We start from the raw sequence: 23,030 nt of genomic DNA on the forward strand, positions 1-23,030 counted from the left end.
TGACATATATGAGGAACAGGTATGTACACATATGAGGCACATATGTCCACGAGGTACATATGAGGTGTGCCTGTACATGTTTTAATTTTTCTTTTTTCGTGTGTGTGTGGGGGGGATTAGATTTATTTACTATTTAAAAATTTCTATAAGTTTTTTAATGGAGGGACTGGGGATCGAACGCAGGACCTCATGCATGCTAAGCCATGCGCTCTACCACTGAGCTATACACTCCCCCTTAATTTTTAAAAACTGATCTAATAATTGGATCAAAGCCTCCACCACCAATAAAACACCTTAATTTAAATGACTTAAATGACTTGAGCTTCTTCAATGACTATTCCTTTTAAAACCTAATTAGTTCCAAAAAAAGGATTTATAGTGACGTGAACTGAAATGTGCACATGCATTCTTAGACTAGTCAATACACACACGAGAACACTCTTTGGATGGACCAGAAACCAGAGCAACATTCAACCCACTTCAACTCTAGGTGTGATTACACCGAAACCAAGAGACACCAACGATTAACGGTCTAGTTGTGAGTCCTGTGAGCAAGGTGCTGGAAGGTAGTGGTTGTCGTTTTACTGGGTCAGCATTACATTTTTGGCTGAAGAGAGTAAAACAGTTGTTCCTCACTTGGCAGAAACGACTGTTTTAGACGAATCAGGCCACAATCTACTCACAAGGTTAGGAAATAAAGGTACTGATCCTCTTTTCTCCAAGACAAGAGCTAAATTTCCACAGAGAGGTGTTTGACTCAAATTATAAATTTCTTCAACCAGGTATTTGCTGTATAAGTTCCTGTAAATAAACACACTGGTGTCCCAGCGCTGTTCAAAGTTCTGCTGGTGCAGGAAGACCTCAGCCCAGGGGCTAGGGTCACCCCCAGCCCAGCTGCGGGTGGGAGGAGCAGTGAGGACCTCTCACACGGCTCCCGGCACCTGCCCACGTGGGCCAGAGCTCGGAGGTCACCCAGAAGCCCAGGCCAAAGGAAGGGAGGGTGTCCTTGTCCTCCTCCTTAGAAAGGCCAGGCAGTAATCCCTTCAAGATCAGATTCCCACTGGAGTAACACTGCTCCTCCAGCCACTCCCCTCTGCCTCTGTTTACAGATGAAACAGCTCTTGACAACGGACATGCAGATGGGAAATCCCAGAAGGCGAGGCCGCGAGGCACACATCCCCCTCCCCCTCCAAGAGGGCTCTCCACGTTCTCGCAGTTTCTACCCCAGGATGGGGAGCCAGGCCTCTTGACTCCAGACTCCAGACAAAAGTTACACCTACGGGAATGGCTCACCTCCCAGGTCTGCTTTGAATTTTGTTTTTAAAATTGTGGTGAAATACAGATAACATAATTTACCATCATGACCATTCTCCAGTGCACAATCCGGCGGCATTAAGGACATTCATACTGGGGTGCAGCCGTCAACCCATCTGCAGAACTGTCTCATCACCCCAAACTGCCCCACTGGACAAGAGGTCCTCATCACCCCTCCCTATCCCTGGAAAGCCCTCTTCCAGCTGCTTTCTGTCTGAATGTGAAAGGAGAGGAGGGGTTCCGTCCTTGAGATGGGAAGCTGGCTCCCCTCAGCTGGGGGCGCTCTCGGATGGCAGACAGCACCACAGCGCCAACTCGTGCCCTGGGCTTTACTGACCATCGGTGCCCCCACGATTCCCTACAAACAGCTCTTAAGAAAGAAAGCTCAGTGCAGAGACCAGAAGCCCCCATGGTGAGAACTTCTTTCTTTTTTTAAAAAATGGAGGTACTGGGGATTGAACCCAGTACCCCATGCATGCTAAGCACACACACTACCACTGAGCTATACCCTCCCCACCCTCAGCAGTGAGAAGAACCAGCTCCTGGCATGAGATAGGTGTGTGGATCCTAGTCTCGTCTTTGCCATCATCCTGCTGCAAAGAAAGACGTATTTGCCCTACTTCTTCTGCACTTACGGAAAATGAGGTCCGAGGCATTGATAGAAAAAATCCCCAAGGACCTACTCTATTCAAGGCATGGTGATGGCAATACAAGGGATCGAACAAATTCACACACACACACACACACACACACACACACACACACACACGCTCCTTGCCAGGAACTTGTTTAGTAAGACGTCTACAGAAATGATGAAAAGCTCCAAGTTTAGCCCCTCCTCTATACCCCAAGGTACCACAAGGGGCGGCAGAGCTCCGGGGAAGGCTAAGTCAGGGAAGGGGGGAAGGTTTGGAAGAGGGAGAAGGTGAATTCTTGACTGATGGACACCAGCTCTGGGGGAGCAGCGTGAGAAAGCAGAAAAGGAAGGAGGGGGGTGCGTGTGCGTGTGTGTTCGGGGGGCTCTGTAAGAATGACTCTGACCTTTTACAACAATGAACCAAACGCTCCCAGGGACCCAGGGCGGGAAGCCTGCCTCTGTGCCATCATGTCTTTTGCGCGGGGAGAAGCCAGCCTGGGTCCTCTCTGCCAAGAACGACTTTTGTGGGCATGTGACGTAGAGCTCGCCATGCTGATGCTGGCTGCAGTAAAGTCAGGGCACACCAGGGCGGTGGTCCCAACGGCCACGGACTGACTGACTGGCTAGAGGTAAGGTGAACAATGTCCCGAGAGCCACGGAGGAGAGCGGAAAATGTGGGATTGGGGGTCTTGTGGCTCAGAGGCAGGCAGCCTGATTCCCAATTGTACCTTCATCCCTCTGGAGCTCCGCATCTATGGCAAGCCATATGGCTGGCTCAGCATTCCCTTCTCCGAACTGGGGACAGTGAGGGCCGCGACACTGGGAGAGGTGGTGCGGGTAAATGCTTTCGTACGGGCTCCTGGAGCTGGGTGCCACACACAGGAGAGACCCAGGACGTGGTACCACTCCTACAGAGGCACCCATGAGCATCCCCAAAGCGCAGAGCCCCTGAAAGGGCCAGAGGGACACACCACCCTCGCCAAAGTCGACTCAGAGCTGGTGTCCTCTGGATAGTTAACTGGTGATTTGCAAACCTGAAAGTGGCCTGGAGGGAAAAACCAGCTTCCCCAGGGGCTCGGCCGGGCCTTCCCTCCCTAACCGGTGAGCTGGCGACACAGCTTGCCCTCTGACACCTAGCTGGTTTCCGGGTGGCATCCCCGTCCAGCTCGCGTTCTGAGAACCCAATGGATGCCTTCCGACCTCCCCAGTTCTGGAATAAAAGAGCTTTCTCAGCACCAGTAAATACCCCCCAGCCTCCAACAGGACGAAAAAATAAATCAAAGGGTTCTTAATTAGCGCAACTGTGTTCATTTTCTGGGCTGACCCAGTTTTGATCTGAGGCACCTCCAATTGGGTGGATTCGAGGTCTTGGGGAGCTGTGATCGAGCGAAAGGGACAGACCCGCCTTCCTCCGCGAGGTACAGCCACAACATGCCCTCACTGTGCTGCTTAAGAAGAAAAAATCACTGCAGGCTGACAACATCTCTGGAGTTTCCCTGCTGAAGATAAGAATTCCAACATAAATAATAATTTGGGGTTAAATCCGTCAGGCAGCTGAAGGGAAGATTATTTATAGTATTTCTCCTTTTTACAACTTAATTTCAAGGTGGCAAAAGCTCCTATTCATCACGGTTCCGTTTGCAAAATGAAATCAGTTCGAAATCAGTTAGAAGAAGAGAGGAGGCGTCTGAGGGTTTCGTCTCACTGAGAGTGTGTGCGTGTGCTCACTGTCACACTCTCTCAGCCGCCCCCAAACAACAGAATCACAATTGCCGTTTAATTATCTTAAGGGATATAATCAGGAGAGAGCTACTTGAGACTTGGCACTGGTGGTTAAAGCCAGAAAGGGCAAGTGAGTTTCATGCCAAGAGGAGGCGAGTGAGTTCGGAAACAGTGAAGTAATAAGCACACGCTGATTAAAGGAGGGAGCTGATACCATGTGTGGCACAAGTTTCTCCTTTAACAATCTGCCCCACTGTGAGACGTTCTCTTAACACCCTTTAAAGCAGCCCTCTGTCTCTCCAGGGACAGAATATAGTTTGCCTCACGTCCTGTTTCTGCTATTCATCTCCTGGCCTGCCCACTGGAAGGATCCACTTCTTAAAGTCATCTTCTGGACGCGGCTCTGGGCCTTGGGACTCGACTCCATGCAGACTGGGGACCGTGGGCCAGAGCAGCCGGAAATCTGCTCCAAGTCTGCTCATCGTAAAAAGGCACTATTCCCCCTGCGTTTCACAAAGTCTCTGTTGACTGGAACCTCCTCGTTTGCTTTCCCCACCATGTTTTTCTCTCTTCCAAAGTGGACCGAGTTTATTTTCCTCTCCCTGTCAGTGGTCAGTTCACGATGAAAAATTTAACACTGATACATAAATCCTTTCCCACAATCCTCTGGGGGCCAGCTGACCATGGAGGTGAAGCAGGCTGGCTTCATCATGGGCATGCCTGCTCCTGCATGAGTCCAGTGACGCGGATGTGCAGCTACTGAAACACTCTGTGGTGCAGAGACAGCATGACTGTGATTCGGTAAACTATGGCATTTATAGCTGGACCCCAATTATAGGAGAACAGATATAGAAAGAAGTTTATTTCCATATTTAAATGGCAGTGCTGCTACTAGGCATGTGAACTCTGGTAATAAAATAATAGTTCTTTGATTATACTTATAATTTTGGACCATTTGATTCCCAAGTATATAAATATACCTGTAAAATTAGTGAAAAATCTTACCTTTGGGGAAATTTTTTTCTAACTGTGAAGTGATATGCATATACTCATTGGTAAATGAAGCTACTAGGTCTGTGAAAAAAGAAAACCCAAGATGAAACCACTGTTAGTATTTTCATGTTCCCTGCGCAATCTTGTCTATGTCTACAGTCTCCTAGAAGAATGTTCCCCATGACTGGGGGAAGTGTCCATGATACAATGCCATGTGAAAACAACAGGGCCCAAGATGGAATGTGCACTCCTAAATTTCATCTTGTGCACACACAAAGAAAAGGTCCCCTCTAAAATGTTCTTACACCTGTCTCTCAGGGGTGGGATTATGCTGGTCTTTTATCTGCATGTGCGTGTGCCTTTCTGTATTTTCCAAAGTTTCTCCTATGACTATGAACCATTTTCATACTCATTAAAATGTGATTAAAATCTGGCAGTGTCTTCAGAAATAATCAGTATGAGAGGAACTTGGCTAAGTAGGAAATCAAGCGGCAGGGCTGAGAGAGGACAGAGGAGGGGGTCTTCTTGGGTCAGAAAAATAATGCGGCCCTTCACAGAATCAAAAGCATCCCCAGGGCGAGGAATTCAGAAAGGGTCCCCTCTTCGCCTGGCTGCCCTTCTGGGTTAATTAATGGCTGGCCCGGGGGCTGGGGCCTTCATCCAAACCCCCTGCGCACAGCCATGAAGAATGCTGACGTGACGGGAAAGGCGTCCTGTCCTGGGGTTGCATCCAAGACCATCTGCACGCATCCGGAGGGGCCACCAGGTCCTCCTCACACCTTCTGAACTGCAAACCCTGTCCGCCCCACACTTCTCTGCCTGATGGGAGGCCGATCCAGAAGGAAGCCTCCCTAAAAATGTTCAACCTGGCAACAGCAAACCACTGCTAGGAAAGGCTGCATCAGAGAGTCAGTCCACGTACCTAAGACAAACAGCACAGTTATCCTCACACGTCTTCCCTCTACACAGTGAAATGCACGTTTGTGTCCTGAAGATTGAAAGCAGACTGCGCTGGGAGAACGCTGACAGCTAGTTTCCACATAAGAGCAGTGTGCCCTGTTTCCCTAATGACTTGGGTCTGTAAGCTAATGCTTCTGATTAATTTGTAAACTGACTTACAGATTTTAATCATCTCTAAGACTGAGAGACTGGAATCAGATTCTCCATCATGTGTACTAGGCCTTCAGACAAGTGTCAGGAATCCACACAGGCTGGTATGAAACCTCTAAGACACTGTGATTTTCACCCACACATGCAGGATTTGTTTTGGCCTCGACGATCCCCTGTTCTGCGGTAGGTGGAGTCATAAGTGAGGTTTTCTACACACAGTGTGGCCTCCAGAGTTTTGGGAAATAAATCCTATGGGTTTCTTTGTAGATACAAAGGCAGGCAATGCCTCACCCACAGGGTAGCCTGCGTCTCGAAAACCTTGGTGTTCTATCATTTTTCACATTTCAATTTAAATGAAGAAAAAAATTTTTTAATTAAAACTCTCATAGCATCATGAACCCGAGTGTTCGATGAGAGTCCAGTGAGCCTCCTGTTTTATGTCCACAAGCACAGGAACTCAGTGTTATAATCAAATGCTCAGCAGCTTAAATTTCTGCAGCCACAAGACTGATCAGCTCAAAATACAAAACAACATAGTGACGGCAGGAGTGAGCAGGGCTCGTCCACCTCAGCACTCTGGACACTTGGGGCCCCAGAAATCTCTGCAGTGGGCTGTCCTGTGCATTGCAGGACACTGACCATGTCCCTGGTCTCCACCCACTGGATGAGCGCGCTACTCCTCTCCCTGAAAAATGTCTCCAGACATGACCACACGTCCCCTGGGGAGGGGCGGGAGCTGCCTCAGACTGACAACCGCTGAGTGAGGGCGGCTCCATCAGTGCAGAGCCACCCTAATCACGGCAGGAGGGCCCTTAGTCCTGCAGGATTCCCTGGACATCTGCAGGGCCTCTGCTAAGGAACCAGAGCTGGGACCGCGTCTTCAGCACATCCTGGGCCTCACAGAGCAGCGCCGCCAGAGGTTCTCCAGCACAGGGCTGCCGCCAGAGGAGGCAGAAAGAAAACAAGTGCGTTTGTCTAGGTCAAGGTGGGCCCGCTGCGTCCCATGGGCCAGTTCCCACCTGTGGCTTCCTTCTGGAAGGCCTGTGAACTATCAGTGGCTTTTGCATTTTTAAACAGTTGAAAGAAAGCCAAAACAATCTTATGCTGTCTACCCAAAGATAACAGCACTTTTCCGGGTGGGGGAGGGGGCCCTCACCTGCAGTTTGGGATGTGTTTCAAGTCTCAACGCCAGTGCATCTGCAATTGTTTGCTCTGCTCTTCTGGTGACTTTATCATCTCACTAGATCTCTAAAGAGTAAGCTATGTGTTTTTCTAATAAGTTTCAAGGTTAAGTAGTAAATCAGTGGGCAGATAAGACACAAATCACATTAAGAAGCTAATAAAGCATAGAATTAAGATACAGACACCAAGTAAGAGCTGACTCATGTGCCTAATTAAACTAATTTTGCAGCCGAATTTGAATTCACAATGCTGACAAGAGGGCTTGATTTTAGAAGGTGTCATCTGCTCGTGGTTAAGACCCAGAAAAGTGTGTAACAGCTAGTTCAGTATCCAAAACTCTCAGAAGACAATGAAATAAAAGGCCAGTTCATCCCGAGGCATCGACTCTATCGCCTGTCTCGATTTAATGATGCTCCATCCACTACCTTGAACTAGAGCAAGGAGAAAGACCTCAACTTCCTCCTGAAAAAATCATTCTAAAACAGAAGGTGTCCAGTTTTGGCAAAATGCAGTTCCAAACGGATTTCAGGTCAAGCTCAAACGCAATGGCAGGCGATTACCTTTAGGGCGACTTCATGTGTAGACCTTCGAACCAGTGGGCTCCCCAGTAACCGATCATATAAAACACCAAGTGTCTGCCGGGGTGGGACCTGCCTGCTGAGAAACAGGGAGATTTGAAGAACAAAAAACCAACTTAAAATTCTTTGGTAATTCTTTACCTTTGACTTCTCCTATTTCTTGTTCGTCTTTTTCATCCCAACCCAAACTTAACACATTTTATTGTTTCATAATCTCTGTCTTAAACTTTAACTCAGACTATACATTTTTATTTGCGACATGAAAAAGGAGAAATTAAAACAGCCAGTCGGTGAAATGGTACATGCAGAGATTCTGCAAGGGAAGTCTCAAATAAAATTGGTTTCAGCTCAGATATTGTTTGTTATCATTTAATGATAATCAGTGCCCATTTGGACTATCTTTCTTTTAGGGACTGTATTATACAAAACCAATAAATTAAACTGTACACACCCTCAGGAGAAGAGAACATGCTTTAGAGAAACTTCACAGACCTCATGTTTATAAAAATCATGGCATGCATGTCTGTGTGCAGACATCCATCCTCTTGTGTGCTCATAAAAAGAGATAAACAACATCAGAATCTATTTTCCCCCTTTGGCTCCCGAAAACAAAGCAAAAGAAAGCACTGACTAATAGGTCTCAAGTTTTCCATTATTGTTTTCCTACACTTTCATTTCACAGGAGTTCCGTTTGTACAGATTTCTGAAGAAGCCAGAGTCATATCTCATTCGATAATCCTTCATACCAAAAACTTTAAATTTTTCAGTCAATGTAAACACGAAGCAGTCAACCAGCATTTAATTAATATTTACCTGCTCCTTTATAAACTGTCTTTGGTTGTGAGTGAACCCAGCCTCCTACAGGGTCTAAATTGTCTACAAGCTCCAGAACCAAGGAAATTAAACACCTGCCATTTTCTCTAAATTCTTGTTCAAAAGTCTTAAGCAATAATAAAAAGATGCTGGGCTTCATATAATTCAAATCCACAAGTGAGGCTACACATGAAGGTGTTCCTTATTAGTGAATTTATACAGAACCTCTTCAAGTGTTTTAAAGAAGTTCAAGTAAATTATTCCTGAGTCACGCTTATAGTTACACTGTTCAAAGAAAGGAGATTAAAAGGATTCTACAGGCAGGTTCATAGGCCCTTAAGTTTCATTACAGTACATTAAAAAAAAATCGTAAGGACATATAAGTTTAAAGTAATAACTAAGAGCAATTGAAAAAAAGTCTACCACTGAAGGAAAATAATGAGATTTAAACAAAGTTCTTCTACAGCGCTTTGAATAGAAGTGAAAGGGCATCAGAGTGAAGCAGGCACAATGGGATATTGACTTTGCTTATAAAATAAAAATCCATTTCATTAGGAAAAATATTCTCTAGTGGAGATGAAACAGGACAATATTCCTTACAGCAACCTGAAGCAGAAAGCAAATGACGATTTTCAGGATTGGACTGTAAATGGCCAGGGGGGAAAAAGAGCCTTTTGATGAAATTGCTTAATACCATAAAGTGTCAAAATAAGGAGCAGATGTCACCACAATAAACCCCAAATTGCTTGAAAATCAAAACATTAAAATCCATAATAATTCAATTAAGTAATCAATATATAAACAGCTCTTATTACAAGCTGTTCAGAAAAAAGCTTCAGAATCAAATTATTCTTTGGTCCCAAACAGATGGCAACTCACAAATTGAAGGTTATCTTTTATATAAGTTGTTAAACTCAGTAAGTATAATTAACATCATCTGTGTGTTATACCAACAAAAAATGTGAAATATGACTTTGGTTAATAACATTCTGGTTATGCAACATGTCATAATTAATTAGTTTCCTGCTAGAAATAATCAAATAAAACGAGAAATCTGACCTCCCAATACCTGGTCATTACTGATTTTCCCATTATTAACACCCAAATAAAACCTCTATCAGTAAACAGTGCTGGCAAAAAGTTTACACGTAAATTATTTTAACAAATGCAAAAGTCCTTTGAAAAGGACTCTGATTCCCTGGCTGCTGTCAGCTCTGGGCGTGGCACGGTGCACACAACTGTTGGCAGTCCCCTCCGTGTCAGAACTATAAAGCATTCACTACATTCACAGTGTTGTGCAACCACCCCCCACATCAAATCCCAAAGCATTTCCGTCACCTTGTGCCCATCAGGTGGTCACTCTTCATCCCCCTCCCATCCTCCAGCCCTGGCAGCCACCAGCCTGCTTTCTGTCTCGACGGGTCTGCCTGTTTGGACTTGCATAACAGAATCACCCAGTCCCTTCTGTGTCTGGCTTCTTGCCCTCAGCATGATGTTTCCGGGGTCCAGGCACATTGCAGCCTGTCAGTGCTTCATTCCTTTTCATGGCTGAGCACTATTCTATGAAGGCACGGACCACACTTTGTTCATCTAGCCCCCTTCAGCAGATGGGCACTTGGCTTGTGTCCACCTTCTGGCTACTGTGAATAGTGCTGCTAGGAACGTTCTTGTCTGGGTATGTGTGTGAGCCCTGACCGCCATCCCTTGGGGATGTGCTAGGAGGGAGGGGAACTGCCCTACGGCGCCTGGCTGGACATGAGGAATAAAGTGCTGGTTCTCTCCTTGGAGCAAACCAAACGCCTCTTCCACCCAGAAGCTTTGCAAGGTCGATCAGGGCAGCCAAAGGCGCTGGATTTGTTCTGTTCTGACTGCAGTTCAGTCCTGGCTGTCATTCTAACACCCCTCGCCCCGCCCCCGCCGCCCCGCAAACACACACACCCGCCGCCAAGGTAGTTTAGGTCCAGAGTTTTGAGCTGGGAGTTGCTTCCACTTCTGGCTGGTCAGGCCCACTCGAGTTGAACTCTCACACTATGTCCGTATTTTACACAGCAATCTTCAACCAGGGGTGACAGGGCCCCGGCCCCAGGGGACATGCTACTGGCACCCAGGGGCTAGAGACCAGGGGTGGCGCTAAGCACCTACAACTCACAGGACAACCTCCCCACAGGGAGGACGGACCCGCCCTGCAACATCAATACTACCAAGGCTGGGAAACTTGACTTGAATAGGACAGGCTTTAGACTCACCAAGTTCACCTCTTCATGACTTCTCCCTGAGTTTTACTGCGACGTATAAGCACGTGAAGCAACACTCTAATACGCAGGTCTCAGAGTCAGAAAGAATCATCGAGGCGATGTTTTCATAGACTTCCGTCTCAAATGGCCACATTTACAGAACAAAACCAACAGTCCATATGGCTAAGTCAAAAGGATAAACCTACATTTTTATTGATCATAAATGAAATGCTTAGCTCTATAAATACTGATCCTATCTGCTGATAAGCAAAATACCTTGTGTATTATAGAATTCCTTTAACTGCCTGCGGAGAGGCCAGACCGGAGCAGAACTAAGTCCGACAGCCAGCACTGGCCGCCAACCACGGGCCAGCCACCATGGAAGGGGACCCTCATCCTTCGTCAGACCTGCGGCTCCAGCTGACGTCTGCACTGCAAGTTCAGAGATTCCACTGGCACCACCCCCACTGAGTCACCCCAGCCTCCCTGCCCCTCAGAATCTAACACATGTGGAGGACGGGGAGGGGGAGATACCTGGGGCGGGGGTCTTTGCAGCAAGTGCCTCTGCACCATCCACAGAATGGGGACAATGACCCGCATGGCCGGTGCCCGGAAAGCCTAGAACCACGGGAACTTGGAGGCCAAGCACATGGAGGCGTCAAGGAAGGAGTGAGTTTGCCAAAGCACGTTCCTCAGAATGTTTTCCAGACTGTCAGTATGTGTTTAGTATCACCATGTGTACGATGGTTCCTTGATCCAATACTCTGATCCAATAGGATGGGTAACACCGGGTTAAATAAAGTTATTAAAAAACAGTAATAAGCAGGGGAGGGGGAGGGTATATAGCTCAGTGGTAGAGTGTGTGCTTACTGTGCACGAGGTCCTGGGTTCAACTCCCAGCACCTCAATTAAAAAATAAATAAATAAACCTAATTATCCCCCAAACCCAAAAAGCAAACAAACAGAAACCCAGTAATAGTTTACACGTAATTGCACCTAACATCTGCCTGGCTCTGTTGTCAGTGCTTTAAGTTATTTAACTCTTTGAACACATCCTGAAAGAATCCACCCAAGCGGAATCTCACAGTGCGTTTTCACTGATGTACCCGGGCCCACCACTGACGGCGTCACACCGGGGACTCCCCTGCACTACGTCATCACTCTCTGTCATGATTCTCTCGTGGCTCTAAGCGTAGGTAGCAGAAATGCTGGCAAGCACCGTCTTCCTCTGGCTCCTCCGTGTTCCACGCACCCACACGGATGATAATTCATGTCAATACGAGGGAGTTTGCCCAACTCTCCCCAGTTTCTCTCTGACTTTTCAGATATGCTGAAACTTTAAGGCAACCTTCTGATTGCTTTTGAGTACATTAGTCGCTGGACATTCCAATAAAGGCGGGTTTTGCTCTTCAAAGACTATAGGTTACCCAAGAGAGAGAGAGAAAACCAATGTGCGTTTCTTTAGGCTTTGGAAGCTGGAAATCTAAAGATGGCAGTACCTGATGAGAAGGAATGCAAGTGTGCCAAGATGGTAAAATGTTCCTTTTAATATCACAACAGTGTCAAGAACTAGGGCAATTCCATATAAACCTTTATCCACCAGGAATTAGAATCAGGCCACCACCCTGATTTCCCTTTTTACTCACCCAACTAGGAAAACGGGTACTGTGGGGTGAAAGGTCATGAGGCCTCAATCACTTCCTATCATCTCATCTTTTTAAAACATTTCACATTGGGAATACCTTTTATTGAGGTGGATTGTTTCTTGGCCACTGTAGTAAACATGTACCCTTCTCTGTATGTGGACCTGAAGCAACAACACCAAAGGGACCCCTTCCCTGTTAGTGTTCTATTTATGACACAGGAAAAAAACTTTTCTTTTCTTAATGACAAACAATACTAATTTTGTGCACAAATTCCAAGGGCCTAACATTTAATGTTGGTTAAGAATAAACACATACATCAGACACACACCAGAATGCTATAAAGTAAAACCAAGTCACATCCTAAAAGATTTTTCTTCTGAAAAAAGTCTGCATGATTAAACGATATTATCTGCGGTCCAATGTTTATAGAAAAAATTAAGAGTTTGAATGTTTTTTGGAATTAGCATGCCAGTACTGTTATCTGTAGACGGTACTCTTGGGCATGCCATCAACTTTCCTGTGTGTAATGTGTCAACAGATCATTATTGTACAGAATGTGAGAAAGATTTTGGTAAAAATTCTGGCCTGCTTTTGAGATGGAGAAAACAGTTACTGTTGGAGCTTGCCCATAAAGCTGGCGGTTACCCAGACAGTTATGGCTGAGACCTCATTCACAGCTAATAATGTTAACACGCTGCATAGGGGAGAGGTCCAAGAGCTTTCCGAGTAACCCAGCCCTCCATGGTCCAGAAGTCAATATGCACTGACAATCATGCAAAAATAATAAGCACTGATTTTCATCTTCATTTCCCAAACTGGACACAGTGTTCACATTACTGCTCATTCTTAAGATACTAGTTTTTAGAGATGATGACGTATTATTTGAAGCAAAGATTTCAAGATTAAATACGTTTGGGAAATTCTAGGTTTAAAAGAGGTAAAATAAATCCAATAAGCTAAACAAACCCTATGTAGGACACACACCAGAGGAAACACCAACAAGATACAATCCATTTCTTGAAAATCAACAACAAAATTAACTTTTCAAAGTAGCCAGGAAAAAAATACAAGTTACATTCAGAAGAGAAAGATAACAAATCCAGCAAGTTTCTTGCCCCGAATAATGCAAGCCAGAAGACAATCTTTAAAGGGCGGAAAGAGTGTCAACTAAAACTCTACACTCAGACAAAACATCTTTCAAAAATGAAGGCAAAAGACTTTTACAGACAAACGCGGAAACAATTCACTGCTACGAGACCTGCACCACGAGAAAAATGAATGGAAGTTCTTTAAGGGGAAGAATTATCTCAGATGGAGATTTGGGTTCATGTAAAGGAATGGTGACTGGCAGAAGCGGTAAATACAGAGGTGAATATAAAAATACTTTCTCCTCATTTAAAAACTTCTTTTACATGTAATTGACTCCTTAACGCAAAATTAGCTGTACTGCGGCATTTTAAATACATATGAAAGTAAAATGCCTGGCAACAGTAGCACGAAGAACTAGGGAGAGACCAGAAGAGAAATACATTGTTGTAAGTTTATAGTACATGATGTGGTAAAATATCACTCAAATGTAGACTGTGCTAAATCAAGATGCATATTGTAAACCTTAGAGCAACACTAAAGATAAAGCAAAGAGGTCTAGTAATAAGCTAACAGTGAAGTAAAATCAGAAAAAAAAATTGTGTTTATGCAAGCATATGCAGGAACGGAGGGAGAAAGAGAATACATGATACAAACAGAAAATAAACAGCTGGTGGTAAATGGTACAACCATTCTGATTAAAAGGCTGAGAGCAAGATCAGATTAAAAAAGCCACACTCAGCTCTGTAGCAAACTCACTTTGAATACGTACATACTCTTTGAAAATACGGATACATGTATGTACATCTGACACAAATACCATATACACTTACTACGTACTATTGATATGCAGGGTCTTATTCTGTTCACTTTATCATTCTCATCCTCTGCAATTTCTTTTATTCCTTGCCTGCCTAGTGAGTCTGGGGAAGCCATTTTAGAGGTGAAAGACATAAAGGAGGAAACGTAACAGAGGGACTCTGGACACGGAGAAGATCACCTGCCTTGAGGGAGGGATCCAAACGTGAACGGAACATGACTCGGTGATCCTGGTTGGCTGGAAGCAGGCTGCAGAGAGCCCAGACCATCGGGCTCCTGAGCAAGTCTGAGCACTGTCACACGGAGGCTGTATCCACCTGTTCACTGACACTTTTAGGGGACTGAGGAACACAGTTCTGAGAAGTCACAGCCTCTGCTCTAGAAGTCATGCTGGACGTGAAAAAGTGCTCTGATGGGGTGGTGCTTGGAGGGGTGGGGCAGCCGTGGATTTCCAGGAGGTGTGGCAGCTCCACGCCCAGCCCCGCCCTGCTCCCCACGCCCCTGCAGTTCACTGACAACCCAAGCTACCGTCCCATGTACCTCTCCACCTTAGAGTCTGTCTCCTGAGAAACCTTCTGAAACGACGGCCCCGGCAGCACCCGGTACGACACCCCGCATACAGCTGCCCTGATCTATCAAGTGCCCCCATCAGAGGATGCTGCAAACGCTTCTTTGAATCAGTGGAAACAACAGGTTTCTGTATCTTTGATGAAAAAGCACATGGGGCAGGCATTTCAATAAATGAACAGTACTCATGGTGCGCACCTTACATGCAGAGAAGCACGAGAGACGACCCGAAGTACTTAGGGTGAAACGTCCCTGGCGGTCTCCATCGCTGGGAGCTGAGCTCCTTTGTCTAGTTAGCCCACCTGTCTGGTAGCCTGGTTAGGCTACTCTGTCGATCAGCCTCCCGTTTTCTGAAACTGAGGTTAATTAATTTTATTTATTTGTTTATGGGGGAATTAGGTTTGTTTTTTAACAAAAGTACTGGAGGTTGAACGTAAGCATGAGCTCTACCACTGACTATACCCTCCCCCTGAGATAGAGTTTAAAAGTTGAGACATGTATCTATATGTGGCAACAGAAGACGGGAAAGTTCCAGAATGGTAAAGCAGGGATGAGAACACTTTTTCTGTAAAGGACTGAACAGCAGCCACGCTGGACTGTGCAGCCACGCTGCCTCTGTTACAACTACCCAGCCACGCCCTGGCTCAAAAGCAGACACCGACGATACGTAAACTGATGGGCTTCTGTGCTTCAGCAAATCTTTATCTACAAACATAGGCTGCTGGCAGGGTTGGCTCACGGGCAGGAGTCTGCCAAACCCCGTCTTGGGGCAATATCATGTCCCATGTATTAAGCTGTGCATTATAACTCATCACTAAATAAAGGAGACAACCAGACAGTATCAGTGTCAGCAGGGTGACTGCAGACAGCTCACTCGAGAAAGCAGCACTGTATTCCAGGAGCAAAGCAGGACTGTGCCTCGCTGCTGAGAACGAGCACAGCGGACGGGGCAGCAGGAGTGTGGGGTGGGCTTCAGCCCAGGCTCCTGGCGTCGAGGACACACATGTGGCCGCCACGGTGCTTTCAGACCCCAAGTGCAAAACGTCTCACAGAAGAGTCCCAGTTCACTATGGATCACAGAAGTGTGAAACTGAACAGAATAATCTCATCCGTTTGGAAATAACATCTTTCATTTTTTTCCTTTTTAAAAATTATTTTAAATAGGTTTAATGTTTAGTTTCAGGCTCACAGCAGCACTGAAAGGAAGGTACAGAGATTCCCCACACACCCCTGCCCCACATGGAGTCAGCCTCCTTCATTACCAGCAGCCCCACCAGAGGGCACGTCGGTTACAACTGATAAACCTACATGGACACGGCATCACCACCCACGGTCCATGGTTCACACCGGGGTTGACTCTTGCTGTGGTGCCTCCTGTGGGTCTGGGCAGATGTGTAGTGACCTATGTCCACCGCTACAGAATCATGAAGAACAGTCTCACTGCCCCAGCAGTGCCCTGCGCTCCACCTACTCCCCCCTCCCTGCTCCTTAAGGCCTGGAACCACTAGATCTTTCTGCTAGTTGTGGTTCTGCCTTTTCCAGAATCACACAGAGCAGGAGTCACACAGCGTATAGCCTTTTCAGCCTTTTCTTTCACTTGGTAATATGCATTTAAGGTGCCTCCAAATCTTTTCTTGGCTTGAGCTCATTTCTTTTTAGCACTGAATAATACTCTGTTGTCAAGATACAATACAGTTTATTATCCATTCACCTAGGATATCCCAGTTTCTTCCAAGTTTTGGAAATGAGGAAAAAGCTGCTATAAACATCTGCACGCAGATGTTCATGTGGATATAGTTTTCAACTCCTTTGGGTAAATTTTATTTTTTTTTTAAATGCCATTAAAATTATATAAATAACACACGTCCAGGGGAGAGATTTTAAGTGGTTCTCAATTGTAGGCAATTCTGTCCCCCAAGGGTCATCTGACACTGTCCAGAGAGATTTCTTGTCACAACTGGGGTCGGGGGGAGTCTCAGGCATGTAACAGGTGGCGGCCAGGGAGGCTGCTAACCGCGTACAACGCACAAGACATCTCCTCCACGAGAAAGGATTGTTGGGCCCCAAATGCCGCTTGAGGCAAGGGTGAGAAATCCTGACACGGGGGTGCAACACTGAAGTCCTGTAACTCTCCCAGTCGCCCCGCGCTGACTGGGCAGAGGCAGCCCCTTGCCTTCCAAGCTTCTCCTGTAGCCTTCCAACAGTTCCCACACGTGCGAGCTCCCACTTGTAACACAAGTATACTTTGCTAACGAAAACCTTTTAGTTTAGTCAGGAGGGGCACATACCGGTTGCCTTCATCACTAAAGCCCTTGAACAGCAAAGCTGCTTTTACTAACCTATATACAGTGACTCCCCATCCTCCCAGCCACACAGGAAGTGGACATTTATGAGGTCCCATTAGGTCCATTACACAATTTACCAGCACAGCAACTCTTTCATTATTCCCACCCTTTCGGTAAAGACGCCGAGGTCCAGAGAGTTTAAGTGAACGGGACAATCCACATGGGTTTCACAGCCAGTAAGTGGCAGGATCTGAACCCTCAAGTCTGGCTTCACGGTGGGGGCTCTCAACACTTCAGATCAGACCAATCCTCAAGTCACAATAATTGGGACAGAAGTGGGTTGTCACTTATCTTTACACCACGCAAATAATGTGGAATTTGCAACTGATAACACAGGTATTGGGGGAAGCTTTCCAAACATGTGGAACAATCAGTCTGAATATACACAATGCACTCACGACATACAGTTGTAACCCTTTCATTTGGTTAACACTTCGGATTGGTCTGCGATGTATTTAGTCATTACTCTGTACGTATAAGCAATTGTGTTGAACTCATTTTTGGATTTTCTAGGATACTTTCTTTTTTTCAAGCGACTCACGTCAGATTTTCCTACAGTCAGTCTTTACGTCTAGAACATCGCAGCTGGGACAGGAGGGGTTCTGCATTTCGCTCACATGGGCATCTGTCCCACTATGTCAAATCCAGACTCACGGAGTCTCAGATCAACAGCAAATATCTTATTTATAGAGATCACTTATTTATAGACAAGGAGGACGACCAAGTGGGTCATTCCGGCCACCAAGAAAGCCGCAGAGCGAGCAGTCGGCGGAGTACGTGAACGTGAGGAAAAGGAATTTCCTTTTTCAGTCACGGAATTCAGTTCTTGGGGAATAAAACCCAGGCAATTTTGACACACCCTAATCCCTGTTAAAATTCTTCCTCCGTTGGTCAATCTGCCTTCAAGATGTAAAGCCTCCCTCATTCCATCACTGGTACTGGAAACTTGTGAAACCATAGCTCAACACGTACGGAGAGCACGCTTACATCAGGCCTAATTTCGGGCAACAACAGCTACTGAATACGAATATTTTCCAATTAGCAAAGTGAGCGCGGCCTACACATTTTCAGAACTGTGGCTCCTCGGTGCCCTTTACGCTCTCTGACACTGCTAATCAGAACACACCCTGGAGTGAGTGCCATTCGGTCGCGCCTCTGGAGATGGGGCTGGAAGGACACGCGGGATAAACAGTCCTACGTCTTCTTCTTCCTCACTTTTGTGCGGCTGAATCACGTTGATGACGAATACACTTATTCTCACGTGTGGTGGCTGTAAAAGGCAGTGGTTTCTTTAAATTATTTTATTTTATTTGGGGGGGTAACTAGGTTTATTTTTTTATTTTTAGCGGAGGTCCTGAGGATTGAACCCAGGACCTTGTGCATGCTAAGCAGGCACTCTACCACTGAGCTATACGCATCCCGACAAAAGGCAGTTTCTAGTATGAAATCACTTGGGGAAACAAATGCTTCACACAATGTGCTTGAAGCATGACCAAGAAATCTACCAGTTAATGAAAACCTGCTCTCAAGGCGAGGGTGCACTCTGACAGAGATCCTGCAAGGTGGCAGGTGCTGCTGAACCCTAAGTTAACGTCACACAACGATGAAAGGTACTCACATCACGGAAGCCTCGGCCAGTGCGGTTCCCAGCCTCACACCTGTCAGAAAGACTTGTGCTTTCCTGTCATTTAAAACGGCGACTGAATCTTGAGACAGGAAAAAGAACCCCCAATCTAAGGCATGTCTGTGAGTCAAACAGCTCTGCTGACAGGTGATCCGAATTCCCAGATCCCCAAGGGCTTCTGACGGTCCCTGTTGGCTTTCCAGTCTGGGCCCAGGATGCTGAAGTCACGTGGCACATAGGGACTCTCATCTTGCGGGATCAGGAACATGTCTGCCCAAGTGTGCACGTGTGGGACAGAGGGAACCACAGCCCTTGTGCTGTGCTTCCAGGCTACACGAATGCAGTCTCCAGCCTTCACTTTGTCCCCAGCCTCCACTACGTCACAGACTTGAAGAGTCCTTCGGCAGGAGGTTGGAACCCAGAAGTGATCTCAGGCTGTCCGGCCCTGGATCACTTCCCCTTCCACAACATCACCTGGCCTATCTTTAGATGGCGCCTTCAAGGGAGTCTTAAAAATAAAAGATAAATAAATGCTTGCTCTTCTATCAGTTTACATTTGCCTTGAAGGCAAATTCTTGCCTATGTTTTCTTTACCTATCTCAATCACGCTGTATTTATATCCAGTCTAAGCTGGCTTTCTCGTCTCTGGCTTCCAGTGTGGCCTTGTTTCCCAGAAATTACACTCAGTGCTTGGAGAGCAGTGGCTCCCTTACAACACAAGTTGGCAGATTCCTCTGAGAAGCAGTGTGGTCCTGGAGTCACCTCGGCTAAATCCCAGAATCCTTTACTGAGGGCTGTGTGTCCCCTGGTGAGTGACTTAACCTCTCTGTGCCACTAAACAAGCATACAATTAATTTATAATGCACCAATTCACATATTCAAATACACATAAAGCCAGACATGAAGGCTTGTACCCAGCGACAGTTATGACGACAACCACAGCATGGGAACAGTGGCACACTGGTCACTGGGATGCTGCTGTGTTCTTTTTCTTTGATTTTTAAAGAAAAAACAAAAACCAAAATGAACCTTAAGTGAATTTTACCACAATTAAAAACTGAAAAATAAGTAAAAATCTGAAGCCAAGATAAACTTACAAACATTTTCACCAGTTACTTGTGCAAAGGAATAAATGTGAGAGATTTCCTAAAAGGGACTGAAACGGTCACACAAGTTAAAGTGTAACTCGGTGAGGTTTTCATTTCAGCTGGCACATAGTCACATTTATCTCTGGTTTTCTTTTTCTTCTCAAAATTCTTTTTCATTTTTTTAAAATTCAAGTACAGCTGATTTACAATGTTGTTAGCTTCAGGTGTACAACACAGTGATTCAGTTATACATATACATACAGATTCTTTTTCATTATTGGCTGTTAACAAGATATTGAATGTAGTTCCCTGTGCGGTATACAGAGTAGGACCTTGTTGTTTATCTGTTTTATATATACTAATTTGTATCTGCTAATCCCAAAGTCCTAATTTGTCCCCCCCCCCCCCCAATCCTTTCTCCTTTGGTAACTATACGTTTGTTTTCTGTGTCTGGGAGTCACTGGCTTTTCAATGGAATACATTACTTGGTTTTCAAACAACTGTATTTTTAACCAAGCAAGTGTATTTGAGAAAGAAAAAAGAATAGGGTCAGATGAGATAACAAGCCAGATTAGACTGAGTGCAGATGCTGGAATTCTTGACTTGTAATAGCTTCATGCTGTATTTATTTACCAAGTGATTTTATCTGCTGACCTTTCTGTCTTTCATTGATTCCATTTTACCAATCTAGTAGGCAACAGGCTTCCTTATGCAAATATAATTTCAAACACAATTTCAAAAAGGGAAAATGCAAACAGCCCATTTCCTATAAAAAAACAAATATAAAGGAAAAACAGAATTTTAAGTGAATCTCCTAGTTTAAGCTTAGCCTGATTTCCTTTGACCCTGTTCAAATTTCTCTCAGGCCCTAAGACCACCTTCATGAATTAAAGGAAATAAGACGTTAAATGCCTAAGAATATAAGTACCTGCAGTATAGTTGGGTGTGTATATTGAGAAGCTCTGGGGGTAAGACTTCTGACAACAAAGGAAACTCTAAACAAAATGTTACCCTAAAATGGTATTTTCACAGAGGGAACCAGTGCTCTGTCAGATTTCTGGTTGTGTGAATAGAACTTTTCACAAGTCCCCCCCCACCACTGCATAGAAAGGCTATGCAAAAAAAAAGTGCTGAAAACACCCTACAGTTCAGAGTATGACATTTACATGGTTTAATAGAAATATCACAGATTAAAAATAGAGGACACTGCCTTTTGGTAGGGCACAAATCGTGTCCCCAAAAATATGGGTGAGAAAAGTAAATGAATTGTGAGAAATCTTCCTCAATGTGGTTCCTCCACTACACAGAGATTTACCTCCTATTCAATGGGAAGAGACAGTCCCTTACAAACTCTGGAATTGGGAACAGAAAGGCAAATGTATCTGGAACGGGTGAGTCTTGAACTTGGTTGGGGTTTTACAGTCTGCATCTCCTACTAAAGGAAGGCTCCCTGGGGCTTAAGTCTCAAGGATTGACGCTTACATGTGAAACAGTGACAGAAATGAGGTTTAGAACTGTGTGCTTAATTAGGGAGATCGCCTGGTGTACCCACATACCTGGGCAGAGCTGTCTACAGACGTCTGACTTCTTGTCCCTTAAACCTGCTCCACTAGAGGTTGGTGGACCTGTTCCCAAACTGCCAGAGAGGAAATACTGTTGGCTGCACGGGCCACACAGAGTTACAACCACTCGGTTCTACCACCAGAGTGAGAAACAGACAACACACGATGCAACGGATGTGGCTGTGTTCCCAGCAAACATTCATTATGTACAATGTAATTAAGAGAATCTTCAAGCATCATGACTTGTTATTCTTCTTCTTTTGATTTTTTTTCCATCCACTTAAAAATGTAAAAACCATTCTTAGCTTGTTGACTGTACAAAAGTAAACTGGCCCACAGGCTATAGTTTGTTAACTCTTGTGTCAGATACGATGAGGTGTGGGCAGACTCCACTTCTAATTCTATTTTACAAAGATTACTTAAATCTGAACCTCCAGGAAAACATGATGACAGTTTCTCAAAAAATTAAATGTAGAATTACCATATATGATCCAGCAATTCCACTCTAGGTATAAAACCGAAAGAACTGAAAGAAGGAACTTGAACAGATATTTGCACCCCAGTGTTCTTAATAACATTATTCACAATCATCAAAAGACAGAAACAATCCAGAGGTCCACCAACCCAGATGAAAGGGTACGGAAAATTTGGTCTATATATACATAGTGGAATATTACACAGGCTACAAAAAGACTGAAATTCTGACACAGGCTACAATGTGGATGAACCCTGAAGACATTATGCTAAGTGAAATCAGACATAAAAGGACAAATCTTGCACGATCCCACTTACATGAAGTACCCAGAGTAGGTAAAAACATAGGCAGAAAGTGGGATGGTGGTTTCCAGAAGCTTGGGGGAGGGGGAATAGAGAGGAGTCATTACATGATGAGTATAGAGTTTGAACTTGCTATATGTGCTGCCAAAGCGAGCTGGAGTTTGAACCTGGGAAGATGGAAAAGTCCTGGAGACAGCTGGTGAATGCACTTAATGCCATGGAACAGTACACTGTACACTTAAAGATGGCTTAAAATGGAAAGCTTTATGTTATGCATATTTTACCATAATAAAAAAGATCTTAAAGAAAACAAACCTTCAATGCAAATATAATTCTTCTAAAATCCTGGCTGTTGGTTACAGAGAAACTTAGATCAAAATCTTTGTGACAGTTCAAATGGGCATTCACAAGTGCACTTGGAAGCCAGCAACTCAAGAATAATATCTGCTTTCTTTTCATGAGCCAAATTCAAACTCTTCACTGTGAAGTAAAAAAACATGTACTTTGTTAACTTCAAATACACAGGTGACATTCTGAGATACTTCCCGGTGGAGCAGAGGTATTCCCTGGAAAACAGTTTCAGAATCTTGTTCGTTTCTGGCATATCTGAATGTTAGTCAAACCTAAAAATTCTTAGGCCAGCTTCTGTCCTTGGAGAACATAGCTCCACTGTAGCAGAATGACACATTTTGATTAATTAAATTTGCATTAATCTTTGTGGTTGGGAAACGGGGATGGATGTTCTTGTTAAATCAAGGTTATCATAAAAGTCATTCAAAAAATTAACCTGTTATGCTGTCACAAGATGCTCAGGACTGTACTTGTGGTTTGTCAGCAAAACCTCTGAAGCCCAGGAAAAATGGCAGGTGTTCAGATGTAACTAATCTAGGCTGAATCATTTCTCCCACCTAAGGTGAAAGCTGTAAGGTGAGG

At 45.0% G+C, this 23,030-nt stretch overlaps 1 protein-coding gene across 10 annotated transcripts in view; it reads right to left on the reverse strand.

The window, feature by feature from the left end:
- Positions 1 to 23,030, reverse strand: part of LOC135320441 (F-box-like/WD repeat-containing protein TBL1X) — a 201,534-nt gene that overhangs the window by 56,429 nt on the left and 122,075 nt on the right. For 3 of the 10 annotated variants that reach the window (XM_064483561.1, XM_064483565.1, XM_064483559.1), the window contains exon 3: positions 7,519 to 7,612. The exons of 4 other annotated variants lie outside the window; for them this stretch is intronic. The gene's annotated coding sequence lies outside the window, so the exon portion shown is untranslated. Of the gene's footprint in view, positions 1 to 7,518; positions 7,616 to 23,030 lie in introns of all 10 variants that reach the window. 3 more of the 10 variants (XM_064483560.1, XM_064483564.1, XM_064483558.1) reach the window with 1 other exon arrangement.

This window comes from Camelus dromedarius, chromosome Y, assembly GCF_036321535.1.
Source record: "Camelus dromedarius isolate mCamDro1 chromosome Y, mCamDro1.pat, whole genome shotgun sequence".
Taxonomy (NCBI): domain Eukaryota; kingdom Metazoa; phylum Chordata; class Mammalia; order Artiodactyla; family Camelidae; genus Camelus; species Camelus dromedarius.